A 14,145-nucleotide genomic window follows, 5' to 3' on the forward strand; every position below is an offset into this window, starting at 1 on the left:
ATAAAAATAATATTATTGTTGAATAAAAGAAAAGAAAATGAAAAAAAATAAAACGAAAAGTAGATTTTTTTTTATGTGTTGTGTGGATAAAGAAAAAATTAAAAAAAAATAGAGTGATTTTTTTTATTTGGATGAAGAAAAAAATTAGAAGAGAGAAAATCATAACAGAATAAAATTACGTTAATGTGTTTAAATATTTTATTTTTTTTATTAATCCAAAGGTAAATTTGTAATTTTATCAATATTTATCTTCTTTAAAATGAAGATCTTCCTCCATGTCCCCTCCCCTCCAAACGGACAGCCCACTTGGTTGCCAATTCACTCCCTCTCCCACCCCTGAACGGACGGCAAACTCGACTGCATGCCTGTCCGCCCTGTCGCCTCACCCCTCCCTCCCTCAGGACATTCGGCTCCCTTGACAGTCCACCTGCCCTTCCCTCTCAGACGAACGGCCCCTTCAACCACCTGCCTACCCCTTTTCCTCATACGAACAACAACCTTGGTCACACACCCGCCCCTTTCCTATCCATGGGACGATCGGCTCTCTTGGCAGCCCACCCATCCTTTTTTCTTGATGGACGGCCTCCACGAACCACGGGAGCCCCCGAACCCCCTGGACGCAGGGCACCCTCAGCTGCCTGCCTGTCCCTTTCCTCCCGAACAGTCGGCCACTTCGACCGCACACCCACCCTTAATATTACTTTAAACTTTAGAAAAATACCAAATAAACTTTAAAAATTAAACTTTCATAACAAATCTATATATCCTAGATACCAAATAACAAATTCTCGTTATTGCTGAACCCTAAATTATAACTGTTAGTACGAATTTTGACCTATGAAAAAATTCAACTACGATTCATAGGAGGTCAAAATACAATTAATGGCTCGAATATTTGGCTATAGCGAGATCCACCTTCGACTACGATGGGAATTAATCGAAGTTGAGGGTTTGATGATTTGAGGAAAGTCGAGCAATGGGGTTGAAACCAGATACACCACGTGGTTAAAAGTGGACATGATGTAAGAATGTGGAGTTTGGAGGCCAAGGCAAGACAGAACATGGGGAAGCCACTATGAAGATTTTTCAGGGTCAAGACAAGGTCATGATCTAAGAAAAAGGAGGAACTAGGTCGTGGTCAAGATCCTTCTGAAGTAAGTTTATTCTTATGATCTATAAATAGGAAGAATCCAGAAGAGTTCAGGGACTTTAATAAAAAAAAAATACTAAATCATTACACAAAACTCTGTAAAAATTCTTAGCCTCACTGACGCAATAGAAGACCATGGAGTACAAGTGCATGTAAGTGTTAGGAATCCATTTTATTTTATTATCATTTATTTTTCTTTCTTTTAATTTCTTTGTTTTAAATATTTCATTGTTATTCGTTGTTCTATTAATTTTCATTTCACTTACATTTTTATTTATTCAAAGTTCTCTTTTATTCATTTCACATATTTCCATTTTATTTGTTATAACTTGCCACTAATAGTTCGACGCAGTTCATCTCGATACAAATACTAAATAATTCTCAGGTTGAGCTCCCTCTTTTCAGAGGAGTCGTATCTGCTCTCCAAACTGGGATCCTGATACATGCTCGATTCGACACCCTGTCGAGTTTACTAAAAATCGAGTGAAACAATATCATTTTGATAAATGAATTAGTCGATAATATTATAGATATAATATGTACTAATATTACATTAACCTTATGAATTTTAATAAAAAATCTAATGTAATAATATTATTTTGAAGAGAGGAAAGAGAGGGGGCAAGAAAAAGAGGAAGTTTTCAACGACGCAGTGGCGGTGGGACTGGAAGTAACTTGTTTTGGGAAGAAGTGGAAATTTCAACAATGGAGTGAGGCAGCTTGAGAAAGAAGTGAGGGTTCAAGAATGAAGGGGAAGTGCGCTTCTTTTAAATTTATGATTGTTATCGTAATTTTTTAATGGAGTAAATTGTTAAATTAGTCTTTAAAAAATCATTTATTTTTCAAATTGGTTCCTGAAAGATTTTTTTAATCAAATTCGTTCTTTAAAGATTTTAAATTACTCATATTAGTCCTTTTGTCATTTTGTTTGTTGATAGTGTCAAAATTTACTAATGATGTTACATGTTAAGTGACACCCTAACACACACTTAGGAGTCTTAATTGAATATTAACATGATTAGTTTATAATTAGATCAAAATAACCTCAAATTGAGGGATTCAAATGCTTCAAGTTCTCCTCTCAATTAGATTTTGATTTGATCTAATTTCATAAACTAATCATATTAATAATCAATTAAAACTCCTAAATGTGTGTTGGGGTGTTACTTAATATGACACATTAACAAATTTTGACACCATCAACAAATAAAGTGATGGAAGGACTAACATGACTATTTTAAAATCTTTAAAAGACGAATTTGATTAAAAAAATATTTCAGGACCAATTTAAAGAACAAGTGATCTTTTAGAGACTAATTTGATCATTTACTCTAATAAAAAAATATGATGATAATTGCTTTATCAAATGAAATGTATCATTTTATCTTAACATCGCATAAAAATTCGACAGCCCGAAAAATTTTGTCTCATCATTATTGCCAGAAATTCGACTAAAACTCTTATGGTAATACTCGCACCAAATTAAGTGGAAGCATTTTGGTGCTAAATTTTTGTTGGATTTAATGTCAAATTTTTAATTTCAGAGATAATTTCTCTTACTTTCTAAATTTTATTATTATCGTCGAAAATTCTAACAGTAATTTCTATTGTAATAGAAAGAAATTTTTTTGACAAAAAATCTCACGATAAAAACTGCATTTTTAGAGTGTCAATTTAATATCTAAAATACTTGTATCATGTGTTAAAATTGGTGAGCTCCAGAGAGTTAGTGAAGAAAATTTCATGAAAAATATTGCTGTGAAGAACCATGACTAAAGAGAGAAGGTTCAAATCATTATACTTCATTTCTATGAATTTTTTCTAACTGAGTTTGTTTACACATTCTGATATAAATAGTGTTCACTGCTTACTAACCTTCTAGAAGAAGAACTATAACTAACTCTCCCTATTTCGGTACAATAACTAACTTGCCACATCAGTTTCTCTAACCAACTAATTATACAACTACTTAACTACTATACAACAACTCAGCTACTATAATAGAAGGTTTATCTCACCCAATATTTGTTGTCTGATTTGTAGTCAAAATCAGCTGTAACTTGGTCATTTGCTCTTGCCATTTGTCTCTTACAACATGGCAATCAATTTCTATGCGCTTGGTCTTCTCATGAAATGTTGGATTGGTTGCAACATGAAGGGCCGATTGGCTGTATGTCACAATAAATTGCAATCAACTTTCTTAGTTCAATTTGCAAATCATTTAGTATGTATGTGATCCACTGGGCTTCTCTAGTTGTCATGGTAAGTGCTCTGTGCTCAGCTTCACATGATGAGCTTGCCACTGTCCCTTGCTTCTTACTTTTTCAAGAGACTATTGAGGTTCTTATAAAAAAACAATAGCCAGATATCGATCTTCATGTGTCGGGACAGATTCTCCAGTCACTGTCAGAAAAACCTGTTGGTTCTATGTCAGTTTGAGCAGAAAATATCAACCCCAAGGATGGTGTCCCTTTGAGGTATTTCAGTACTCAAAGGGCTGCCTCAAAATTGGCTCAACTTTCCTGCCGCATAACTAATTTTTATTCTGGTGTTAGTTAGATAAATCAATTTTCCAACCAATCTTCTATATTCAGTAGTTAATGTGAGTGGTGTCCCTGAGGTCTTTGCCAACTTTTGAGTGTAGTCCATAGGAGTTGAGGCAGATTTAGTGTCTAGCAAGCTATATTCCTTGATTAGATTGAGGCAGTACTTCCTTTAACATAGCCGAATCCCCCTCTTACATCGATTCACCTCTAATCCCAAGAAGAACTTCAATTCTCCAATGTCCTTGATTTTGAACAAGTCATGGAGATGCTATTTTAAAGTTGTAATTTCATTCATGTCATCCCCTACTAAGAGGAGATAATTGACATACACTAAAACTGCAGTCAAACCGGAACCAAAAAATTTGGTGAATAAACTGTAGTCATGTTTGGACTGAGCATAACCAGCCTTCAGTAACGTAGAGATGAGTTTAGTGTTCTACTACCTGCTTGCCTGTTTCAACCCATAAAGTGAATGACTCAATCTGCAAACCATGTTTGGTGTTGGAAAAGGGAGCCTGGGGGGAGAGGGCTCATGTAGACCTTTTCAACTAAATCCCCATGTAAGAAAGCTGTGTTGACATCTATCTGGTGCACAAACCCGTTTCTTACAGTAGCAATGGACAAAATAATGCGCAGTGTATTCATTTTTATGAATCGGCTAAAAGTTTTAAAGTAGTCAATACTAACCGTTCGGGTAAATCCTTGAGCAACAAGCCTCGCTTTTTATCTTTCTATGGAACCATCAGCTCTCAATTTCAACTTGAATACCCATTTGCAGCCCACTGCTCTTTTGGCAACAAGGAGTGATGTTAAAGTCCAAGTATTATTCTACTTTAAAGCAGCAAGTTTCACATTAATTGCTTCTTGCCAGTTTTGATCACAGATGGCCTTAGCATAGCTTTTAGGCTCTTTGTGTATGAGCTGGTTTTGTAAGAACCTGATTTTTGGTAAATAGACTTTTTTTACTATTTTAAAATTTATCCTGCAAAATTCTGAACCGCGGCCCAATAAGAAATAGTGAAGCAGGGCCAATGGTGAAAAAAACAAAGATTAAAAAATGAAAAAAATAAAAAATTAAATAGAAAATGCCATTAATAAGGCCAAAATTACTTTTAGTGACGGTTTTGCGTGCGCCGAGAAAAACTCTAGTAACCGAAAACCTTTGAACCAGTGGTAAAAATAATTTCTACCCAAGTAAATGTGTCTCTAAACTTATATTAGTCATCCTTCCATGATTTACTTCTTTAAGAATAAATATTAGTCATTAATTATTTTACCGCACGATAAAAGTTACCCGAACCAAATTTATGGCTTGTATTCTGCAAACGACTCCTAGAGACTTCGAATCCTCTTACTTGTTTTCCAAAAAACTCTCTCCTCTCTCTTAACCTCTGGACCGAGATTATCTCAGCCTCACCCCTCTCTGTTGTGTTTTTAACCTCGAGTAACTAACTTCGGTTAATTGCATATAAGCTCGATGCGCAAATGCTGACCAAGCTTCCTCATTTTCACGCCCCTTATTCATTAAAGCCCAACCCTTGATCACAAAAACTTCAGCCTCTTTTACCATCATAAATTCATCAAGACTTTGATTTTTTTTTATTTAAGGAAGCATTGGTCACAAAATTCAAAAACACTTTATGCATTTTGTTACCTTTTTACCATGTTTTAGAGTAAGAAAGAGAGAGTAAATTATGCACCTCTCCTCCACATCCCAGCCCTTATTTCTCACTGTTCTTACATTGTTCTTCAAGTGTTCTTCAAGGACTCAAGCCATACAAACACAAACCTTTGCCCATTTTTGCTAATTCTTGTGTTTATACCGAAATTTTGGCAAGTAGATTATTGTTCCTTTTCCTTTCATTCTCTATTTTTTTCAACAGTAGCCATGATAAATTCTCACTCTCCTCCATGTATATAAAACTCCTCTTGAAGCACCCATGGAGCACACCTAAGGAGTTAGAGAAATTTTAGCTCAAAGTGGTTGAATTTTGACGTTTTTGCGACACTTTCGGCCAAAAAAATGAAACTGCACTACGACTAGCTGTGTTTCTGCCTTTGTGTGCAAAATTTCTAGCATGTAAAAAGTTTAATAACTGAATTAAATAAAATCTAAGGGTTAGGATTAGTTAGAATATGTTTGTACTTACTTTCGGTGTTTACATGAACCACTTTGTGGGGAATTTGTGCTTATTTTGAAATTCTAAAAATTCTGTGAGTTACCGCTATTTTCCCTTACTAAATATGTGTAATATATTATATAATTGCCTCAATATTTTGTACGGTAACAGCCAAAAATATTGAAGCACTTGAGGTTTACGTTTCAAGCTTTAAATGTCACACAAGTGAAGAAAAATGCAAAAAGTGTACCTCTGAAAATTTTAGTCACTAAGAGTCCGAAAATTATAGTAAAAAAGAGTTTAAAAGTAGTTAGAAAAATATTTTTAATTCTATGGAACAAGTAGGTACAAATAAAACTGGTGTTATGGTCATTTTCGAGTAAAAAGGAGGTTAAAAATATAATATAGACAAGATATAAGTAAAATTCTAAATTTAATAGGTTTAGGAACCAAATAATAATTGTATAAACTATTTGGGTCAAAATTATATTTAAAATAAAATTTTACACCTAAATAAAAGTTTTAGTAAAAGTTAGGGTTAAAACGATAAAAAACGATAATTAGAGCAAGTAAATAAATTAATAAAGGGTAAATTGGTTTTCAAGTTCCTAAATGGTAAAAATTGGCTTTTAATAAAAATATTAGGAGTAATTTTGGTTATAGAAAATTATTAGGATTAATCCGGTAAAATTTTTATGCTAAAAAGGTTAAACGGTAAAACCAGAACACTTAGGACAAAAATGAAAATTTTTAGGTATAAAGCACAAAATAAAAATGATTAATAAACTTAATGAAGGATACAAGGTTTATGAGAAAAATATGAAGATATAATGGTAAAATAATAACATTAGTGGTAAAAGCGTCATTAAAAATCTAACAAAAACGGTAAAAGAGAAGTTAAGTAAAAAAGACAAAATGTTAAAATGTAACAAGGTTGAGATACATTAAGAAAGAACCATGCACAAGTCTTTATAAAAGAAGGGCAGAGAATTTCCTTAAAAATAAATTTTGTTGAGATGTGCCACGAAAAAAGAAACTGTAAACTCCAAGGTGTTAAGAGATACCTGGCAGAGTGGACTTCCATCTTGCATGGCCAGAGACTATATGAACATGGGAACGTCTGCCATACGGACTGTTACTTACAGGAGCACCTTGTATTTTAAGGTCATTCTTTACTAGTGTCGCGACTGTATTTGTATGACTGATTTTAAGGTCATTCTTTACTTGTGGTTGCATTTGTTTGTATGACTGATTATTGTTGTGACCTTGTAAAAGATTAGACTTAGGCTACGGACCCCTCAAGTTTTTCGTATAGTACTTTGCTGGAAACTTTAGGTTTTCACCCCCTTTTCCATTTCCGCAGATGGGGACCGGCATGATCTTCTTTGAGTACCCAACGTACAGCAACTACGTGGACCCCAAAACGGGAGCGCGGTGTTTTGGGATAATCTGCATACACATAACTACTACCTTCCCGACCATTCTTTCTCTCACCCTTTGCTCAGGCAGGAGTTTTGATCCTGATAGGCCCTATGACACACTGCTATCCAAGCTTCACCCCGGTAGAGGCTGGTATCCTTTCTTGCCTTATCCCCTGAACGTGGCAGAGCTGATACCGGAGTCCCCGATCGTTGATATACCCAAGTACCAACCATGGTTCAACCCTAATGAGGATCAAGTGGTCTCCGATATTCCTATGCCCGACGCTTTACCACCATCCCCCACAGCCGAGCCAAGGTTTAATAGGCCAAGGGTTCTCGAGAGCTCTTGGTCCGTACCTTCATCAGCATATAGCTCAGAGGTGTGGATCGATCAGATGATGACAGACCTGTACTCTAGTTCTTTCGAGACCGGGAAGGAGGACTCCACTGAGGATGTGAGCAGCAACAACATCACGGACACGTCAGAGTGATTCTCTCGTTTCAGTATAATGTGTCAGCAACTTCCAGATATCCAATATCAGTGGTAGTGGTAGTGGTAGTGGTAGTGGTAGTAGTAGTGGTAGTGGTAGTAGTAGTAGTGGTCTTTGCCCTTGCTCTGGATAGAATTTTCGGAGGGCTAACTCTTTTGTATATATTTAATAAGTAGAGCGGGTCCCAGACTAGGGTGGCTCTTGTGAGCCGGGGCCTGTAAGTATAAATAATGGAGTATGTATATATTATAATAAGCAGTTAAGTATGAACTTGGGTTATATAATCAACTAAGCCTACGGGCATTTTATGTATGCTATGATTATGCTTTGCGATGCTTATCTCTTCCTTGTGTTATCTACTTAACTTACAATTATTCCCACATGCTCGACTAGAAACGATATTCTTGGGTAACGCAACGGACTCATATGTATGTACTTGATATATGGTCTAGAGTCCCTAAAGTCAACTGAATAGTAGCGCCTAGCTGCTAGCCTTGGTCATGACGGGCTAGAAGTTAGGTCGTTACAAGTTTAAGGGAGGATTCTGTAATTGAAGAGAAGACTCATGCATTGGTATGCAAGGTGCTAATGTATTTATGAATTTTGACCCAAAAAATAGGATTGATGATTGTTCAAAGAAATTATGTGCTTGTTCATGTATGAATTCAAGATTATCTTCTAAAAATTACAAATGAGACTGCTGTGAAATATTACAAGAAATTGAAGGACAGTTGGTGTCTAGTTGTTGTGATGAAGTTGTCATGTAGCGAAAATCAGTGAGGTAAAAAGGTCTTTTCTTTTTTTTAGATGATCTTCTAAGTGTTTGTGATTGTATGTTATGCATTGTATGAATGTTCCTACTATTCTCTGGCTGTGTAGAATTTTGAGGTTGTGTATCTAAAGTTGTGTGATACATTGTGTGTCTATCTAAAACATGAGATGCAGAATCTATTACACCAAATCACTATTTGTGAAAAATGTTGGTGCATTATTCGAAATTGTGAGCCAAGGATCATCAAAAAAACCTAAATGCTGCACATGTGTGTGAGATGCAGAATACTTATTTCGATCGCTCTAGGTAGGGTGCTGGAAAACTTCTGAAAAAGGAAACGTATTTTCATAGAAGAAGACATTTCTAAAGACAAATATATTTCTAGTTCACATCATATAGTATATAGCCTTTAACTCCTTCTTTAATGTCTAAAAACACACATTTTCTAGCTTTGGCATCCAGTTTGGTTCTAAGACTGACAAATGTAGAGGCATACACCAAACAGCCAAAAACTCTCAAGTAAGAAATGTTAGGTATCTTATATTTTAGAATTTGATATGGTTATTGATTTTTCAATAATTTGCTTGGTATTCTATTAATAATATGAATAGCATACCCAACTGCAAGATTTCATAATTTTTTTGGCATGTTAGCATGGAACATCAACGTGCGAGTTACCTCTAAAATGTGTTAATGTTTCTGTTCTACAGTGCCATCTTGTTGTGGAGTTTTAACACAACTAATTTGGTGAATGATTCCTTTAGAGGCATAGTACTATGTTAATCAAAATTCAAGCCTATTATCTAATCTAAGCCTTTTAGTTGTGACTCCATATTGATTTTCAATAATTTGAATGAACACATTTATTAATTGTAAAACTTTAACTTTGATTTTCATGAAATAAAGCCAAATGTATCTATTTTTTCATCAACTACAGTTAGAAAGTACTTGTTATCTAGAATATATGTAGTGTTGATAGGTCTCCAAATATCCATGTGAACAATGTCAAATTTATTATCACTCTTTGAAATTCTAGAAACAAAGGGCAACCGTTTCTATTTTGCATAATGGCATGAATCGCATGGCTTGCTTGAAGCTGAATGTGTCATGTCATTATACAATTTTTGCATTACATTTATTCTATTGTCTAGTAAATGACCTAACCTAAAATGCAATATTGCATCATGAATTAGGAGTGCAGTGTGTGAATAATGTGCATCAGGACTTGTATGTGATGTGGATGTGAGTGCAGTTGCTACTATAGCTGGAATGGGAACAAGATTTTCAAAATCATATAGTCCCTTCCTTTGCTCAGCTACACCAATTGTTTTCAAAGTATTCTTGTCCTAAATTTCACACCTAGCACCATCAAAAATTAATTTGCATTTTAGATCAGCAGTAAACTTTGACACAAATCAAGTTGAACTTAAAGGTTGGAATATAAAACATATGTAGCAAATGAAACTGTTCTAAAAACACTATAGTGCCAGCCGAGTTTGCTAGCATGGTTGTGCCACCAGCCATGTTAATGAGGACTGGTCTTATGTGATAAAGATTTTTGAAGGAATTTTTAGAATATGCAACATGGTTTATGGCTCTTTAATCTATGACCATGAATTATTATTAAAAACTGATCATGATATGATGTATGAGATACCTTGATTTGATGGAAGTGTGGTAGAAGTTATCTGGTTTATGCTATTGATGGGCGGATAATTTATACGCTTTTTGGCATTGTTTTTAGTATGTTTTTAGTAGAATCTAGTTACTTTTAGGGATGTTTTCATTAGTTTTTATGTTAAATTCACATTTCTAGACTTTACTACGAGTTTGTGTGTTTTTCTGTGATTTCAGGTATTTTCTGGCTGAAATTGAGGGACTTGAGCAAAAATCAGATTTAGAGGTTGAAGAAGGACTGCTGATGTTGTTGGATTCTGACCTCCCTGCACTCAAAATGAATTTTCTGGAGCTACAGAACTCAAAATGGCGCGTTTCCAATTACATTGGAAAGTAGACATTTAGGGCTTTCCAGCAATATATAATAGTCCATACTTTGCCCAAGTTTAGACGACGCAAACTGGCATTCAACGCCAGCTCTCTGCCCAATTCTGGCGTCCAGCGCCAGAAACAAGCTGCAAAGTGGAGTTCAACGCCCAAACTGGCACAAAAGCTGGCGTTCAACTCCAAGAAGGACCTCTACATGTGCAACACTTAAGTTCAGCCCAAGCACACACCAAGTGGGCCCCGGAAGTGGATTTATGCATCAATTACTTACTTTTGTAAACCCTAGTAGCTAGTTTAGTATAAATAGGACTTTTTACTGTTGTATTTGACATCTTGGGACGTCTGGTTCTTAGATCGTGGGAGCTGGCCATTCGGCCATGCCTGAACCTTTCACTTATGTATTTTCAGACAAGGGTGATGCCTCCAGACGATTAGCCGTGCCGTGACAGGGCATTTGGATCATTTTCCCGAGAGAAGATCGAAAGTAGCCATTGACAATGGTGATGCATTACATAAAGTCAGCCATGGAAAAGAGTAAGACTGATTGGATGAAGATAGCAGGAAAGCAGAGGTTCAGAGGAACAAAAGCATCTCTATTCGCTTATCTGAAATTCTCACCAATGATTTACATAAGTATTTCTATCCCTATTTTATTAATTAATTTCGAAAACCCCATTACTATTTTATATCCGCCTGACTGAGATTTACAAGGTGACCATAGCTTGCTTCATACCAACAATCTCCGTGGGATTCGACCCTTACTCACGTAAGGTATTACTTGGACGACCCAGTGCACTTGCTGGTTAGTTGTGCGAAGTTGTGAACCATGGTATTGGCATCATGTTTTTGGCGCCATCACCAGGGAAAGAAAGAGCAATGAATTTTACATAATCAAAGTGTAATCACAATTTCTGCGCACCAAATTTTTGGCGCCGTTGCCGGGGATTGTTCGAGTTTGGACAACTGACGGTTCATCTTGTTGCTCAGGTTAGGTAATTTTCTTTTTGTTTTGTTTTCAAAAATTTTTCAAAAATCTTTCAAAATTTTCTCATTTGTTTTCAAAAAAAAATACAAAGAAATTAGAAAATCATAAAAATCAAAAATATTTTTTGTGTTTCTTGTTTGAGTCTTGAGTCATGTTATAAGTTTGGTGTCAATTGCATATTCATCTTGCATTTTTCAAAAATTCATGCATTCATAGTGTTCTTTATGATCTTCAAGTTGTTCTTGGTAAGTCTTCTTGTTTGATCTTTGCATTTGCATGTTTTGTGTCTTTTCTTGTTTTTCATATGCATTCTTGAATTCTTAGTGTCTAAGCATTAAAGAATTCTAAGTTTGGTGTCTTGCATGTTTTCTTTGCATTAAAAATTTTTCTAAAATATGTTCTTGGTATTCATCATGATCTTCATAGTGTTCTTGGTGTTCATCTTGACATTCATAGCATTCTTGCATGCATCACATGTTTTGATCTAAAATTCTCATGCATTGCATCATTTTTCTTGTTTTTCTCTCTCATCATAAAAATTCCAAAAATAAAAAAAAATATCTTTCCCTTTTTCTCTCTTAAAATTTCGAAAATTAGATTTGACTTTTTCAAAAATTTTTAAAATCTAGTTGTTTTTATGAGTCAAATCAAATTTTCAATTTAAAAATCTTATCTTTTTCAAAATCTTTTTCAAAAATCAAATCTTTTTCAATTTTCTTAGTTATTTTCGAAAATTCTAAAAACATTTTTCAAAAATATTTTTCTTATTTTTATACCAAATTTTCGAAAATAACATCACCAATTAATGTTTTGATTCAAAAATTTCAAGTTTGTTACTTACTTGTTAAGAAAGATTCAAACTTTAAGTTCTAGAATCATATCTTGTGATTTCTTGTGAATCAAGTCATTAATTGTGATTTTAAAAATCAAATCTTTTTCAAAACTAAGTTCAATCATATCTTTTCAAAAATATCTTCCTATCTTATTTTTTTCAAAAATTTGATTTCAAAATATCTTCTCTAACTTCTTATCTCCTTATCTTTTCAAAATTGATTTTCAAAATTTGTTTCAACTAACTAACTAACTTTTTGTTTGTTTCTTATCTTTTTCAAAACCACCTAACTAACTCTCTCTCTTTATTTTTCGAAAATATCTCCCCCTTTTTCAAAAAATTTCTTTTTAATTAACTAATTATTTTAATTTTTTGATTTTCATTTTCGAAAATTTCTAACCTTTTTCAAAATTACTTTTCGAAAATTACTAACTCTTTTTCAAAAACTATTTTCGAAAATCCTCTCCCTTTCTCATCCTATTCTATTTATTTATTCATCGACTAACACTTCTCTTCATCTCACATCACTGCTCCTATCCTTACCCTTGTGTTTGGATTCTTCATTTTTCTTCACCCCTATTCCTTTTCTTCTTCTACTAACAATAAGGAACCTCTTTACTGTGACATAGAGGATTCCTCTTCTTTTCTTTTTCTCTTCTCTTTCTTATGAGCAGGGACAGAGAAAAAGACATTCTTGTTAAAGCTGATCCAGAACCTGAAGATCCTTTTCAGTTCTTAACTGAATTCTTGCAGATCTGTGATACTGTTAAGACTAATGAAGTAGATCCTGAAGTCTACAGGCTCATGCTTTTCCCTTTTGCTGAAAGAGACAGAGCTAGAATATGGTTGGACTCTCAACCTAAAGACAACCTGAACTCTTGGGATAAGCTGGTCACGGCTTTCTTAGCCAAGTTCTTTCCTCCTCAAAAGCTGAGCAAGCTTAGAGCTGATGTTCAAACCTTCAGACAGAAAGAAGGTGAATCCCTCTATGAAGCTTGGGAAAGATACAAGCAGCTGACCAAACAGTGTCCTTCTGACATGCTTTCAGAATGGACCATCCTGGATATATTCTATGATGGTTTATCTGAGCTATCAAAGATGTCATTGGATACTTCTGCAGGTGGATCCATTCACCTAAAGAAAACGCCTGCAGAAGCTCAAGAACTCATTGACATGGTTGCTAATAACCAGTTCATGTACACTTCTGAGAGGAATCCTGTGAGTAATGGGACGCCTATGAAGAAGGGAGTTCTTGAAGTTGATACTCTGAATGCCATATTGGCTCAGAACAAAATATTGACTCAGCAAGTCAATATGATTTCTCAGAGTCTGAATGGAATGCAAGCTGCATCCAACAGTACTCAAGAGGCTTCTTATGCAGAAGAAGCTTATGATCCTGAAAACCCTGCAATAGCAGAGGTGAATTACTTAGGTGAACCTTATGGAAACACCTATAACCCATCATGGAGAAATCATCCAAATCTCTCATGGAAGGATCAACGGCCTCAACAAGGCTTTAATAATGGTGGAAGAAACAGGTTTAACAATAATAAACCTTTTCCATCATCCACTCAGCAACAGACAGAGAACTCTGAACAAAATACTTCTAATTTAGCAAACTTAGTTTCTGATCTATCCAAGGCCACTGTAAGTTTCATGAATGAAACAAGGTCTTCCATTAGAAATTTGGAAGCACAAGTGGGCCAGCTGAGTAAAAGGATCACTGAAATCCCTCCTAGTACTCTCCCAAGCAATACAGAAGAGAATCCAAAAGGAGAGTGCAAGGCCATTGACATAAGCACCATGGCCGAACCTGTAAGGGAA

The sequence above is a fragment of the Arachis ipaensis genome, chromosome B06 (assembly GCF_000816755.2).
Source record: "Arachis ipaensis cultivar K30076 chromosome B06, Araip1.1, whole genome shotgun sequence".
Taxonomy (NCBI): Eukaryota; Viridiplantae; Streptophyta; class Magnoliopsida; order Fabales; family Fabaceae; genus Arachis; species Arachis ipaensis.